This window comes from Notothenia rossii (genome assembly GCF_949606895.1).
Source record: "Notothenia rossii genome assembly, contig: scaffold_102, whole genome shotgun sequence".
Taxonomy (NCBI): domain Eukaryota; kingdom Metazoa; phylum Chordata; class Actinopteri; order Perciformes; family Nototheniidae; genus Notothenia; species Notothenia rossii.
In genome coordinates, this window is record NW_027639847.1 from 32,181 (window position 1) to 45,000 (window position 12,820).

The window sequence follows — 12,820 nt, forward strand, 5'->3', positions numbered from 1 at the left end:
AGTGTCTTCCCTGTATTAAGAGTAAAGAGCTGACATCACCAAGCTGAACACCAGGCAATACGTTCAAGGATTGCTTACTGTAGTCTGCAGGCATAACTAGAAAATACAATAGATGCTTTTGGTGTGAAGGCATTTTCTTACTAAATAGTTAATGCTCTTATAGTGTGAAAAACTTGGTTTATCATGCAGGGAAAGGGAGGACATAGGTTGCTAGAAGTGAATGGGAAATGCTTGTTGTTAATAACAATGCGGTCCCAGGGGTGGGACATAGAAAAACGATGGTCTATTCTGAATGTGCTCCGCAGCCTCAGGTCAGGACACACATTACTGTAATCTGTTCTACACTGCAGTTTTTTCTGTGTATGCATCACTTCCTACACGCTGGAACAATATACTGTAACTACTGTATGTACGGGAGATTCATCTGTATGCTGCACCATCCTTCTATGACCCATATGTTAAGAATTGTATATAAAGTACAATATCCCATGGATTTTGAACTTAAAACCATATAGACACCCAAAGGGATCAAACTAAAATATGGAGCGCGTGGGTGATACATTATAATAACTCATTTAAAAACCTAAATCAATAGTATACATTTATATTCCACCTACATTTTTTAAATGAACAATAACAGGGTTGTTGAAGCGTATTCTTGATTATTTTCTTGATTTGTAATTGTTGGGTCAAAAAACCTAATTTGTGAAAATGACCGCAATCACAAAATCCTATTTCCCCAAAAGTCATTAAATGTCTTATTTTATATGACCAAAACATGTAAAATAATGCTATGGCAAGCTCAAGCAGCACATTTGCCTATTTAAGGATGCTGGACCATCGAATGACTTGAACTGCTAATCAATTTAAATATACAGAATGTGTTATTAGTGAGTTCGCCAGAGCAGAGGGAAAAAAAGGATTTATAGGTGTGTCTGGTGATGGCTTTAGCTTCTCTGAGCTTTCTCTCTCTAACTGTCAAATTCTGTCAACATCACACACACACCCCCACACACAAGTGTATCTCCCCTTCCTCTAGTATCTTCATCTTCTCTCACCTTATCTCCCATCACAGACAATTTCTCCCTGCCTCTGTTTTATTAACTTCCTCCTCCTCTCCACCCCATCTCCAACCTCTCTTCTTTGTCCTCCCTTCCTACATTCATGCCTCGGTTTCCCTCTGTCTTTTTGACTGGCTCTCTCTGGGGGCGGATGTGTCTCTGTGGCCCTCCGCAGATCTGGAAAGGACATCCTCTCAGTTTAATTCAAGTCAACCCCGGTCTCCTGGTGCTCCGAGACGCAGCATGTGTGACAGCTCTTCAGAGACAGCCAGAAGGAACAAGTCTCATCTGAATATACATGTGTGTGCGTGTGTGTGCGTGTGTGTGTGTGTGTGTGTGTGTGTGTGTGTGTGTGTGTGTGTGTGTGTGTGTGTGTGTGTGTGTGTGTGTGTGTGTGTGTGTGTGTGTGTGTGTGTGTGTGTGTGTGTACGTGTGTGTGTTACAGGGACAGTTTGTTTCAGCTGAGCATTTTCAACATTTCCCTGCAGACAGAAAGAGTTAATTTCACCCTGGCAGCAATCATGCCAGTCTATAAATCTATGATGAGAGGCTGCTACGTTGATTAGTCAGTGCTAATTCAGCTCACACCAATTAAATAGGTTGGGTGTGCTATCTAAAACATATGCTATCCGCTCCAAGCTTGTTGGAGACTGTAAATAAAACTACGATCATGTAGAGATGATGGATTTGTGCCGTTTCTCACATGTTGAAGTCAAACGTAAGCAAACAGTTTCCCTTGAGCCTCCTACAGTGAGGCGTTGCATACATGAACATTTGATGGAATGCAATATGGTTGAAAGACAACAAAGCCCACTAATACAGCATTACAAACAGTGGAAGAGAGGTATTAGGATTTGGGGCGATTGAGGACACAATCTTAAAATTAAAAAAAGGATTTACAAAAACTTGACTTAAAGCTTACGAACGTAGGGTTTACTGCAGGCCTCTTGGTATTGCATTGCATTACCTCAAGTGACTAGAACTGCTGTTTTTCTTTTCCAAACACTCCCAACGACAATGCTAACCTGAAGATGAGATTAATATAATGGCTTAAACATGGTTACTGTTTTTTAACGCACATCTCAGATCACTATATGGGTTCTTGCACTGTTATGCCTTTTATAAGAGCAGTTGGTGTATTATACAAAAGTGTAATATTTGGTGTGAAGCATTGCTATCGAACGGTGGTGTGAACTCAGGGCGCTGTGGTTTATGTAAGCTTTATAGATCTTTGTGCTAACCTGGTTTTGTTTCTGACGCATTTGTTTGCACTGGGCAAAAGGCAATATGAGAGTATACAGTTAAGATTCATCTTACTCTCGGCTTGGCAATAAGATTTCATGATATTTTATTTGGTAGAGAGGCAACAAAAGAGCCTACAAGCGATTTCAACAGCCAAGCTTCTCTCTCTCTCTCTCTCTCTCTCTCTCTCTCTCTCTGCCTCGCCCCGATATCTCATCATTTGCTGCTTCCACACCTTAAGATTATTTTCTCGGCTTTGTCATCAGCAGCTTCAGCTCTTGAGCTCTCACACCTTCCCCTTCCTGTCTCCCTCACCTCCCAACCTTCTCCCCCTCTGCTCCTGTGCTCTATGCCCACATACACCGTATATATATCAACCTCTAATAATATCAGAGGCCGGGGGGATCGAAGGCAGCAGAGGTAAGTGGATCTGTCAGATCATTTTGCTCCTGTCTTTCACCTAATTCCTCTCCTGGATTTCCTAGTGAAAATGGAACATCTATTGGACAGGCAGCGAGAGACAAAGTAGGAAGACAGCCATGATAGAGTGAGACGGATGGTGAGACAGCGAGTGACAAAGTATAGTATCACTTGCATTCATTTAACAACACCTTTTAGATGTGCTTTAATTTGGGCTGCCTTGCAAAAAGGAAGAGATACATGAGCGTGTGAGTTAATGTTGAATGTATTTCACAGTAAAGTAAGATTGTAGAAGTCTGTGAATAAGACTAATATATATAAAGACAAACTGCAGCTGGCAGGAATCAATATCTTTGCATTGATATTTAGATGTAATACTGGTTATATCTTATTTTCTGTACTGGAAGAAGTTAAATGCATGGGAATGTGCTGCAGAAATGTGTTCCCCCACAACAATGAGAACAATAGGATACTCACAAACAGTCCTCTGCCCGTCTGCAGCACGTACAGACCCCTCCTCCAGTGTATTCCTTTGCTCCTTGTGCCTTTGGATACTGTCACCACTCTTCGTCTCAAGCCTGCCTTAATTGGTGCCGCCTGGATAGAAGAGATGTGTGCAGTTGAAGGCGGTCAAACGCAGTGGGAAGCTGTGTCACCGGTGACATCCAAACTCTCCATACAGTTTCACGTCCTCAGGGCTGGCCCCTAGAGAAACAAGAGCACGAGAGATGTGAGTAAGAATGGGCCTCCTCTTCCCGATACAATGAGGGGCATTGAAGAAAGGGAATGAGCAGGATGGCAGCTGGGTGGAGACGCTGCCGTACTCTAACAGCCACTTGGTCATTCTCAGCGCCTGTGTGACGGGATTTCTGTTTGCATCTGGACAGCTGTCAGGGGAGTTAATCATTATGTGTGCCTATTCCTCTGAGGACTCTAATGTGGTACAGTTGCATACTGCTTAACAGACAGGAAGTGGATTATATTTGAGTTTTTGCCTTAAAGGGGTGTGTTGTTTGGGACTACACCCATGTAGCTCCATAGTTATTTGGGTGTTTCACATATCCGTCATACAGTATGAAAAAAACATTTGGGTGGCCTTTAAAAAAAAACAAATGAATAAGGTATATATTTCTATTTTTTCCTTTGTTAATAATCTGTTTATTTCCTCATGTGCCCTGGGGAAATGATGACAAAACATCAAAGAAGAAATATGGCCGGGTGTATTTTTCTTCAAACACGTGACAATTTATTCAACGTAGAGGCTAATAATAGCCTCTTACGCATGCCCTCTGGGGATTGTCGTCTCAAAATGTCCATTTGGAAGGAATAACACTAACACACCAGCTTCACTTCTCACTCACACCACCACAATTCCTCTCCCCCAGCTACCGCTCTGCATTATTGATGAGACATCCTGTGTGTCTGCCTCATCTGCCACAGTGTTGGCTGCAGTCGCCTGTGGGCAGCCGCTGAGGTTGCAGAGGGGGACCAGCTGATGCCATGAGAGGAGAAATGAGACAAGGGTCGGCCATATTAACAGCCTCAATTGACAAGATGTGATGCAGAGGGCACGCAGTGTCGCAGGGTTGTTATTGGCCTAATCTAAATTCAATAGGGTTCTCATAAGGGAACAAAGTAATTATCTCAAAACCATGGGGAATACCTCTCCTGTAGAACTAGCTTACTTGCAGATGTTCAGACCTGAGCCACAGGATTTGTACATGCTCTGCAGAGAAGGGATGAAGCTCTCTGATGCACTGACTGACTGCAAAGGAAGGAAGTTCTATTTCTTCGCGTCTCTTTGTCAGAAATTGAAAAATCCGCCCATACCCTTGATTTTCCTTTTGGTATGCATGATCAATCTCAGACCAAAATGTAACACTTCTAAGAATAAAAGTGACTTATCTGCTCAATTATTGCCATTTTGTTCAATACAGCTTGACACCGGATTACTTTTAAACAGAGTATTCTGCAATGTGTTTAAAAACTGATGTATATAATCATATGTTCTGTATTCAAAACCTCCTCTCTGATATCAGCGTGACATAACAAGGCCGCCTTTGGGGTCACATTTTTGGTGTGGTGAAGCGAGGCATTGAAACATCTTACTGCCATACTTCTGTTATGAAAGGTCTGTGTCGAGCAGTCCGCTCCGAGCGTAACATCACTACAAATTACAACAACAAAAGGCCCAAGATAGAAACAGCTCAGAGCTAAGTGAGAATAAAACAAGCTACAGAACCAGGGTCCACCCATACAAACAACATTGTTATGCTCTGTTAGTATGTCATTTTGATTTGTGAGCATGCATTTCATTGCAACTGCTGCTGATAGAGTACAATCCTATTGTCAGCACTCTTTTATGAATAAAACATATATTTTCTCACTTTTCATAGAGGAATAAAGACACTTTTAAAGGAGACAAGCGTCAATGGCACATTACAATGGAGAAATAAGGGTCTTGTGCTTCGATTTCTGCAATGGTCAACAACATATTTACATTTATTTAAAACTCCTGGTTCAAAATAGCTTCACCACGGTTTTCTTAAATAAGGTTTTCGTAACAAACCTGGTATCTGCATCGACATATCAAGAATATATGTTTTTTGTCCGGTCTAACAATTCTTTATTTTTGCACTGTGGAAATTCAGAAACACAAGTATGTCAGTTCAAGCAGTGGTCAACAGTGATTGGCTGCACCCAACTGGACTTGAGTATGCTTATATCTTACATATTGCATACATATGTACATCACATATACACTGAATATAATAGTTTTGAGCTACTGTGTGACTTTTTGATTAAGGTTCACCTTTTCCTTTTTTCCAGACACAAACACAATTTGCCAATAGAGCCATACACCCTCTGTCTGCTGTGACATGATCTATATTAAAGACCTGTTCAAACCTGCACCGCCTCAATGGCAGGAAATAGATCACTGCAGGAGAGGCTGCGACTGTTGCGATGCCACGTTAAATAAACCAATACAAATATCATGGTGTTATAGGTTTGAAATTGTTTACTTAATATAAATCAGCTAACAAAAATGGTATTCAACATGGTTTGATTCAAACTAGACAAAACCACAACATACAAGATCAACAGAACAGATTGTAGTCAAACAAACTCAAAAAAGTGTTTTCCCAAACATTTCAAAAGGACACCGAGTTATCCGGCAGGTCTTTTCGGTGCCGGGAGACTCTGGTGGAAAAAGTTCAAACGGCAATAATTGTCAGCTTAGACTGCGGAGGGAGGCCAAGGATCTCAAGCTGTGCCTCTGCTCATCGGGGGTTAAAAGCTCAGAGATAAAAAACCATGGCACCAACCCCGATGTGTCTTTTGTGCCAGTCGTAGCTATGGTTACTACACAGAATAAAAAGTGGCTGCTGAAGAGAGTAAAGTATAGTGATAAGAGGAAGTTCTTTTTTAAATATGGCTGGATATTAAGCCATTCAAGCAGAATGATAGATTTGCTCAGTTACACCTGCCTCTCTACCTCAGGCTGTTTGGGGCTCATTTATATAATAACATTATTATTCATGGGATACACTCGAGAGGGGCCCCATCTATTAACAAACACAATAGCTGCTTTAAACAGGCATCTCCATTGAAAAAACTTAATCCGACCCTGAAAGAAAGGGGAGAATTGGAATAATGGTCTTGTGTACATAATAAAGAAAAACAAACATTTACACGTAGAAGATACATGTTCAGATATCATATTTTTAAATATAGCTTGTCCCTATGTTTTATGTTTCTTGAGGTTATATCAATATGTTGGGACATTTTACCCGGCAACATAGTGATGCTATTAAAATCTGCAATTTTGTGCAATAACACTTCTTATGTGGAATATATACTATTTTACAATTGTTATAACTGGCTGCTACTTTTTTCATTAACTAATGCTGTAAAAATCGTGTTGTAAAATATATACTTGTTACATTTCACCGCTGTTATTACTGGCTGCTACATCACTTATGTAAACTTAAATGTATACATCTGCTACTTATCTTTTCTACCTTGGATGTGTATTCAGATTTTATTAACATGGGCTTGCCTCTTTAATTATTATGTTAGTCCACTCACTGAATTTGTTTTAATCTGCACTGTTCAATTTGCCGTAACAATGTAAGTTTCCCCACTGTGGGAGAAATAAAGGTTTTCCGATTCTGAATGCACTCAGAAACTCCTTCAGGACGTGAAGTAGTCACGGAACAAAACCCAGACTTAAGAGTGTGTGGACTGCAGCAGGCGGCTCCATTCTGTCATGTTCTCCTCCGTGACCAGACACCACACACACACACACACACACACACACACACACACACACACACACACACACACACACACACACACACACACACACACACACACACACACACACACACACACACACACACACACACACACACACACACACACACACACACACACACACACACACACACGCACACACACACATACACACACACACACACACACATTTTCACACACTTTCAGACAACCTCGTACTGTGCGGCGAGCTGTGGCTCTAACGTGGGCTGACCACTGCGACCACGACCAGCCTGTTCATCTGACAGTGACGGATGGAGGATATAACATGGAGACTCACGATTCGGATGGATGGAGCTGAGAGAAGGAGAGAGACCCGAAAGGCTGGTGTTGATATTGATTGTCTTCAAACCTGCAAATGAAACCCATCAGAATAAAGAGGCGTAATGCAATGTACTGTACGCATACACACAAAGACACCATCAGGAATCAATGCGCTCCTGCTGGAAGAAATACAACTCACAAAATGTAATAAAAAAGTTTTAAAATGGGAGTAAGGGCACTTTTTCTCATAGCAGTTTTAAGTGTGGTTTATGTTTCTTCATGTGTATGGCTTCTGTGCGCTTTTTCCAATCTTTTTGTATCCAACCAAGCCTTGAGGAAGGTTGCGAGAGCCCTGCGGGAACAATCCATTCTAATTCTGCTTCCCTCTTATGGAGCCACCGGGAGCCATGTCCAGGACAGACTAAAAGCCACACACACACACACACACACACACACACACACACACACACACACACACACACACACACACACACACACACACACACACACACACACACACACACACACACACACACACACACACACACACACACACACACACACACACACACACAGCACTTAATGTTAAAATATATGGACATTAAACATATAGCACAGTACACATACAGCACGAGGCAAGAAGGGCAACCTCTGCTTTATAGCAAGAGAGAAGCACATGCTTATTTCTGCAGAATTCGCTATGGCAACTGCATTAAAGTGTATCTTCCGTGGAAAGACTGACCTTTGATGCATTCCACTGCGGAAATTCCCAGGACATAACTGCATCACTGGCAGTCTCCTCTCGTGCATCATTTTAAATCTGTGTGTGATGGTAATATTTTTCTTTCAAGGTATCTATGACCGCCATTGAGGAATAATACTGGCGAGTGGAAAATGCCATGCTCAGAAAAACAATGCTCTTTCTTCGCTGAATCTCTGATGGTCCCTCAGACAACAGCGGAGATAATGACCGACCTGCCGGCCTTTTGTCATTCTGAAGACATCTGTCATTTAAGTGAAAATTGCCAGGTTTGTCATGAAAGAGAATTCATCGTGCCTTTGAGTATGGCTCTATGATTAATTTACGCATGTCAGTTGCTGAGTAAATGCCTCTTTATTCTCATGTAAGTGGTCAATATTAATAATGCACATGCGGGTCTAAGTTCAGCATCCGTCTTGGCAAAGTTCAACACAGGAGTTTTCAACAGCTGTGCACGCCTGTCACCACATTCTTACTATTTCTTTTCTTTTTTCGACCGCAAGCTCACCACTCTATCATTTCTCTGTCTTTCGATCCTTGGCTTTGAAAGGCGCAGTATGGCTCTGATGCCTATTCTGATAGAAAGATGTGGCCCATCAGCAGTAATTGGAGGAGCTGTGGTGGTTGGGTTTCTCTCGGAGGCGGCGGGATCGATCCCATGGTCGGTGGAGGTATAGGCAGGCAGGCTGACAGCGCTGCACCCCCCACCCCCCCCCCCCCCCCCCCAGCTCCTGACAGCTCAATGAGGGCCAAACAGCAGAATACAGGTTGTTCTCTTACATGAATTATCAAGCGTTTCAGGTCACTCTCGAGCTCCCAGAACTCACAGCCACCCAGTTACATCATAATTACCCATTTAGTCGATTATCAGCTGGGTCGAATCAAGTAGAATGTAATGCCATTACACTCACATTAAAGAAGAAAGGAGATGTCAGAGGCATCCCAGCGATGATGTGATGTAATTATCTCCAAGGTGAATAATTGAAACACTTTACAGCAATGATCTCCCAACGCCCTCATACTATTTGTGAGGTATGTGCTCTAACTGCACACTGAACAACAATGAAACAGCACAAGACAGGGATGATGGATGCACGATAATTTGCAAACACATGCTGGCAAGCAGCGTGCTGCCTTTTCTTTTAATCTGAGCTTTTAGGGAGCAGTCTTTGTTTGTCGTCCTGTCTATGGTTTTTTTCTCAAGACCAAAACTGAGCTGTGCTGAGCTCAGCCTGATCAGCGGTTGCCATGGAGACGCACTGAGTTAGTCGGGACTGATGGTGTGTTAGGAAAGCTTGGCACAGGTCAACTCTATTTATTCTCGTTGTCTTTATCTTTTCCAATGCCAGACCTCGCGTTTCCCTTTGCTTAAAGAGACACCTAATGACTCGCCTTCCTGTTGGCAAATAAAGCAATACCAGAATATAAAAAGGTGTATCACTGTGGCTTTAAAAGATACTGTTGTCCAATTCCACTTTGCCTCTAGTGAATAAATTAGGAAATGTCCTACATGAAATTGGCCAAGACACTGTGTCCTACATATTTCTTGTGAGAAAAAGTTAAATGCAGATTCCAACACTACATTCAATATTATATATATACACAATTATATATATATTATATGCATTATGTATTATATGTATTATATATATTATATATATATATGTACAATATATCATATTTCCTCCAGTGGTTGCTATTTCTTTAGAGCAAAAATCAAGCCTCGATGCAGGTTTAAAGCCTTCTATGCAGTAATATTGTAGTGGCAAAGGATAAATGCCCAACTAATGCCACATACAGATTACTACACTGCAACAACTCCACTTTCATGAAGTGTAATAAGTTTTAGTTAGAATATTTGTTCATATGTTTTTGATGCTAAGTTGTTACTGTTACTGAACAAAAAAGGATATTTTATTATTTTATTTGTGATTGACCTACAAAATGTTTTTTTTGTTTTACTTTTTCTCTAAAGAAACAGGCCAAGACTAAACCCACCATGTGGTGGTAAAAACATGTAAACACCCCCTCAAAAACAGAATACATGATTTTAGTATCCTCACAATTTGTTCTACAGACTAGAAAAATTCACGGCTAAAACAAGCTTTAAATAAATTATTCTTTGAATAAATAAAACATGGATGGAAGTCCTTTAACTGAAATAAATTGTTTATAACTGAGATGTATCTCAGCTGTAAATGCATTGAAATATTTGAACGAATAGCCCTTTCTTACCACCACTAGCAGCTTAATTTGTATACTATTGGCTTCAAAATAAAATGACTTGTTGAAATGGACTTGTTTTTGCATTGCAGCAGGACTCAAAAGCAACCCTCATCCCTTTGGAGTTTGGCAAATACTTTTGAGCTGCCTCCCCTCTGCGCTACCTGCTGATCCCCCTCTGGGAGAGCTTCTGACGGAGACAGAGGACAGGAGAGGTTTGTGGCTTTACAGGCAATCCCCCTATAATATTAGCTCCCTTCCACCTGCCACACACACACTCTCACACACAAATACTGTACTGTACAATTTCTGGAATACACTGATCCCTGTGAAGAGGGGTATAAATAGATAATAGCTTCAGGTTTTGTTGCGTTGGAGCCCAGCACCACACTGAAACCTCTGAAACAAAACTAACAAGACCTACTCTACGTATGTATTAACATTTGTAAATAAAATATCGTCTCTTTCTATAGACTGTCTATAGAAATATTCACCATGCTTTAAACCAGTTTTTTTGTAACACATTTTAAAACATTCTATAATGACTCTTAAGGTCAACTACTTTTATATTTGTTTTGGCCTCTCAACAGTATTTGTGATGATCATAGTGTATTATAATTATTATAGGTGTGAAACATTATGATTTGTTTATAATGTCATCCAGATGTAATTGCACTATAAGTGGTCATTGTTTGCTTTAAGTAAGTGAAACAAGTATCATTCCATCTAAAATATCAGTGAGATACCAACAATTATAAAGCATCATTTACCTTAAATGTCATATAAATGCATTACAATGGGTTATGGTCATGGTTATAATAAAAAGACATGCTATTTATCTAGTGCTTTTCTTGGTGCTGAAAGACAAGATGTTTATAATAATGATAATAATAATAGATTTATTTTATTTGCGCTTTTACAGTGCTTTTAGTGCTCAAAGTCGCTTTACAGATATAGTCAAAAGAAAAGAACAACAAATAAATATAGTTAACCAATTAAAATCAAGCAATACAAAAACAATCACACATTAAAAGCCAGTTTGAAGAGGTGAGTTTTTGTGAGTTTTTTTGAAGGTGGGGAGGTCGGTGCAGTCTCTGATGGGTTGTGGGAGTGAGTTCCAGAGGGAGGGGACAGCGACGGAGAAGGCCCTGTCCCCCAATGTCCGGTGATTGATGTGGGTGGGGATGGATAGGAGGTTGGCTTCTGATGAGCGGAGGCAGCGGGAAGGGGTGTGGTGGTGTAGCAGGTCTGTGAGGCAGGGGAGGTGGGGCTGGTTGTTGAGGGCTTTGTGAGTTATGAGCAGGATTTTGAAGTGGATTCTTTGACGGACGGCCAGTGGAAGTTCTGGAGGATGGGAGTGATGTGGTCTCGGGAGCGGGTGTGGGTGAGGAGGCGGGCAACAGAGTTCTGGATATGTTAATTATAATGAATGATTGGCATTAGCAACAAAGAAAGTATAACCAAAATATAAATTCATTTGAATCAAAAGGAAACATTGAGACCACCTCTGAACTTGTGTGAATCAAAAACATTTGGCTAACAGCTGCTGTGTGCTAAACTGCATCCCTGTAGCACCTTTACCCTTAGCGTGGCCAATAAGACAGGCCAGTGCAGATGTTTTTCGAGCACCATCGCACAAATAGTGCACTCACTCCCAATGTCAAGAAGCAATCGCGACCTTTCTAGATGCCTCTTCAGCTCCACAGCTGTCGTTCAACCTCTCGGGATCATTTTCAGCTTCTGCAGGAGTTCAATTGATCCCAGGGAGATCATCCAGGGAGATCATTTTGCTCTTGGCTTGCAGTGTAGGTAACTGCTGCAGTTTGCACTTGGCAGCTCCACCTCTCATGTTTGGGTTGAGGCATTGCACGGGCAGAATAGTAAGAGCTGCCACCGTGCACTTTGGGAAACTTTGGAGGTGATGACACGCTGCAGGCTTGCACTTTAGTCGCTGTTCCTTTTATGAATGTTTATGAGCTGCTATTATCACAACTCTGGCAGGCGCTGAAGAAAGACAACAAGCCTTTGCTACTTGACATATTCATCTCTTTATCTCGCCTGCTTTGTCTTTTCACCGTATCATACTGTGGTTATTGTGTTCGACTCCTCTGCTGACCTCAGCACTTTGCAACGCATCATATTAAGGATTGCAACAGTACGATTGCAACTCACGTAGAGGCGGAAAGATCTATGGTGTTAAAGACCTATATAAAAAGGGCGCAGTCATTATAAATGCATCACTCCTTACCCACACTCTTGACTGTAACACTTGAGCTTGCACTTGAATAGGATGTTCTGGATACGTCATACTTCAAATAATATGCAGCGGAAATGTTTCTAGCAGCTCTGTGAGATAGGCACGCTGGTGCTTTGAGCTAAATACTAACATTAGCATGCTAACATGCTCACAGTGACAATTAGAGATGGCCCGATCAAGTTTCTCTAAACTTAGCTGAGGCTTTAAATAACCGGTATACATGCATCAAAACAGAGTCTGTGCTCATGCTTATATCTA

General features: G+C 41.3%; 1 protein-coding gene across 5 annotated transcripts in view; it reads right to left on the reverse strand.

Moving 5' to 3' along the window:
• LOC307027345 (galactosylgalactosylxylosylprotein 3-beta-glucuronosyltransferase 1) overlaps positions 1–12,820 on the reverse strand; it is a 79,478-nt gene that overhangs the window by 30,502 nt on the left and 36,156 nt on the right. For 4 of the 5 annotated variants that reach the window (XM_079695575.1, XM_079695576.1, XM_079695578.1 and 1 more), the window contains exon 2: positions 3,201–3,428. The exons of the other annotated variant lie outside the window; for it this stretch is intronic. The gene's annotated coding sequence lies outside the window, so the exon portion shown is untranslated. The remainder of the gene's footprint in view (positions 1–3,200; positions 3,429–12,820) is intronic. 5 annotated transcript variants of the gene reach the window in all.